At 50.6% G+C, this 3,726-nt stretch overlaps 1 pseudogene across 1 annotated transcript; it reads left to right on the forward strand.

Annotated features, from left to right (window-relative positions):
* Positions 1-2,483: 2,483 nt before the first annotated feature.
* LOC309650447 (serine/arginine-rich splicing factor 3 pseudogene) lies at positions 2,484-3,304 on the forward strand (annotated as a pseudogene). Its single transcript has one exon. The product of its transcript is annotated as a serine/arginine-rich splicing factor 3 pseudogene (transcript).
* The last annotated feature ends 422 nt before the right edge of the window (positions 3,305-3,726 follow it).

Here is a 3,726-nt window from a genome sequence, read left to right on the forward strand (position 1 = left end):
TACGTATTGGGTTTATGGAACGGTATCTGAGCTAATTTCAAACCCTTGTTTTATGCATCACCCCACCTACCTTTCCCGTTAAGCAGCCATAGTATGTTTTCCAAATGTGTGATTCTGTTCTGTTTTGTGATTCAGTCCATGAGTAGCGATTTTTACATTCCCTCTATAAGTGATATCTTATGATAATTGTCTTTTTCTGTGTGACTTATTTCACTTAGACTCATCGTACCTAAATCCACTGATCATGCTGCTGTTAGCCTTATGACATTGATTTCATGGCTGAGTGACATTCCATTGTACATAAGTACCACAACTTCTTTATCCATTTTTCTCTTTCCTGGGATATTTAAAGTGTACCGAAGTGGAGGTTCTTGTAAACAGAGCAGCCGTAAACATTGTGGTGACTGTGTCTTGTTGATTTTTAGTTTTCCCTATTTATACGCCCATGAGTGGAAGTGCCCTATGCTCTCTAGCTGTGTTTTTCAGATGTTTTGGGAAACACCATACACTTCTCCAGAGTGGCCGTTGGCAGTTTACATCCCGCCCATCAGCGTAACAAGGCTCCCATTTCGCCTTGGCCTGTCCTGCATTTCTGGGTTTTACACTTTTTTAGGATGGCCCTTCTGACCGCTGGGAAGTGAGACTTCTTTGTAGTGCTGATTTGCATTTCCTGCTTGCTTGAGTGGCCTAAAAGGGCCAGGAGGGAGAAGGGAAGGAGTTTCAAGGAGAAGGACAGAGAGCAGGAGAAGGAGGGGGTGAGGGAGAGAGGGGGGGAGTGGGATAGAGGGAAGGAGGGAAAGACAAAGATATCTCTCCCTCACTACCTCTATCCGTCTCTCCCTCCCTCTATCCCTCTCCCTCGCTCCCTCTCCTCCCTCTCCCTGTCCCTCCAGCTCTCCCTCTCCCTCCGTCTCTCCATCTCCCTTACTCCCTCCCAGAGATGGAGAGATGTAGGGACAGTCAGAGACAAGGGAGAGGGAGAGAGGGAGAGAGAGAGGGGAGAGAGTTAGAGAGGGAGAGAGAGAGAGGTCTCTTCCTTCCTCTCTTTCCCTCTCTCCTCCTTCTCTCCCTCTCTCCCTCTTCCCTCTCCCTCTCCCTCTCTCCCCCCTCCCTCTCCCCGTCTCTCTGGTCTCTGCCTATCCCTCCATCTCTCCCTCTCTGGGAGCGAGTGAGGGAGAGGGAAAGACAGAGGGAGGGAGAGGGAGAGGGAGGGAGAGAGGAAGGGAAAATGCGAGGGAGGGAGAGGGAAGGAGGGCAAGACATCTCTCCCTCTCCCTCTCCTTCCACCTGCCTCTCTCCCTCTCCCTCCCTTCCTCTTCCTTTCCTAGAGGGAGGGAGGGAGAGGGAGAGACAGAGGAAGAGGAGAGGGAGGGAGCAAAGGAGAGAGGGAGTCGGAGAAGGAGGTAGGGAGAGGGAGAAGGAGAGAGAGTGCCTGCTTCCCTCTCTGTCTCCCTCCCTCCCTCCCTCTCCGTGTCCCTCTCTCCCCCCCCCCTCTCCCTCTGTCTCTCCTTCTCTGGGAGGGAGAGAGGGAGAGGAAGAGGGAGGGAGAGTGAGAAGGAGGGAAAGTGATGGAGGGAGGGAGAGGGAGAGAGGGAGGGAGAGAGGGATAGAGGGAGGGAGAGAGGGATAGAGGGAGGGAGGGAGAGATGTCTTTCCCTCCATCCCTCTATCACTCTCTCTCTCTACCCCCCTTTCTCTCCCTCTCCCCCTCCCTCTCCTGCTCTCTGTCCCTCTCCCTCCACCTCTTTCCCTCTCCAGAGAGGGAAGCAGGTGGAGGGAGAGGGAGAAGGAGGGAGGGAGGGAGAGGGAAAGAGGTAGAGGCAGAGCGGAACAGGGAAACAAGGACAGGGAAACAGGCACAGGGAGAGGGAGGGAGAGAGGGAGAGAGGAGAGGGAAGAGGGAGAGGGAAGAGGGAGAGGGAGAGGGAACGAGGGAGAGGAAAGAGAGAGAGGGAGAGGGAGAGAGGGAGGGAGAGAGGGAGAGACAGATGGAGAGAAAGAGAGGGAGAGAGAGAGAGGGAGAGGGAAAGAGGGAGAGGGAGAGTGGAACAGGGAAAAAGGGACAGGGAGAGAGGGAGGGATAGAGGGAGGAGAGGAAGCAGGGAGAAAAGAGAGAAAGAACACACCATCTACACTTCTGTCAAATGACACCGGGGATCCTTACACAACCAGGAGAAAATAACACAGGGAGGCTCTTTCTCAGCTGGAACTGGAACTGCAGACGGGGCCAAACACCAACAGGCTGGCCACAAATGTCCAGCCGCCGCTCCAGCCCCGTCAGCTGTGAGTCCGGTCACCAGGGCTCTGAGTGTCTGCTCCAGGGAGCTGGGGTTCACCCTCTCACCCGGGAGGCTGGGCCAAGACAGCAGGGCCCCGGGCTGGACACATAGGTGGAAAAGCATCCCCACAGGACAGCTTGTGTAAGCAGATTCAGCTGCCAGATTCTAGAGGCCCGGGACCACCCTGTGGCCCATGAAACCCAGGAGCCACGAGGGTCTTGCAACGTGATTCCTGTCCATTGGACTGTAAAGTTTATGTAGGGAATCTTGGAAACAGTGGTAACAAGTCTGAATTGGAACGAGCTTTAGGCTATTATGGACCACTCTGAAGTGTGTGGGGTGCTAAAAACCCTCCTGGCTTCGCTCTTGTTGAATGTGAAGATCCCCGAGATGCAGCTGATGCTGTCCGAGAACTAGATGCGAGAACACTATGTGGCTGCCGAGTAAGAGTGGACCTGTCGAATGGGGAAAAGAGAAGTCGAAATCGTGACCGCCTCCTTCTTGGGGTTGTCGCCCTCGAGATGATTATCGGAGGAGGAGTCCTCCACCTCCCACACATCTCCAAGATGGAGAGCCTTCTCCGTCAGCCAGAGCAGGTCCCTTTCTAGATATAGGAGAAGAGAGAGATCCCTGTCCCAAGAGAGAAATCACAAGCCGTCCCGATCTTTCTCTAGGTCTCCTAGCCAATCTAGGTCAGATGAAAGGAAATAGAAGACCACTTTGCAAGAGGAGTGGTGTACAGGCAATAACTTCATTTGGCAGGAGTATGTACAGAATATTCAAGTTTTGTTTGAGACTTCCGAAGCTTGGTGCACTTTTTAAATGTTTTAGTTGTTCACACTTGTTTGTCTCTTGGGACAGTGACACATAAAGGTGTCATTCTCTATGGTTTGAAATGGGTCCTATGAGGCATGTAATATGAAGAATTGTTACCTTACAATGTTCCCTTAAGCAAAATTGAATTTGCTTTGAATTTTTGGTCTTGCCTAGACTGATAATGAAACTCTAACTCCTGCCCACCTAAAGTGTGATGTTTACTATTATGGAAACAACACTGGCAAACATTGAAAAGACTTTCTGTAGCTGGGATATGGTATGCAGCTGTAGTTAAGCAAGCAGTCTTTAAAAGGTGCTGTGAACCCAAGCCAGCAGGTAAAAATGAAAGCCGCACCCTTACCCTAGATTAGAGGTTTAAAAATTCCACTAGTCTTCACACTGGACAAGAGGTTGTCCAGGGAGTTTAAAATCTAAGAAGTTTAAAGGAAGTTAGTTTACCTTTGAGTTAGGTCATACGTCCCCTCTGTGATTGCTGTACATGAATACATAGCTCTTTGTAATATTCTTTGGAAATTTGAGATTATCAAGATACCAATGTCCTGCCAGATTAAGAGTATATTGTAGAGCTGAACTTTGAGTTACTGTGCAATTTTTTTTTCATGCTGTCATT

This window comes from Balaenoptera physalus, assembly GCF_965194825.1.
Source record: "Balaenoptera physalus genome assembly, contig: SUPER_1_unloc_17, whole genome shotgun sequence".
Taxonomy (NCBI): domain Eukaryota; kingdom Metazoa; phylum Chordata; class Mammalia; order Artiodactyla; family Balaenopteridae; genus Balaenoptera; species Balaenoptera physalus.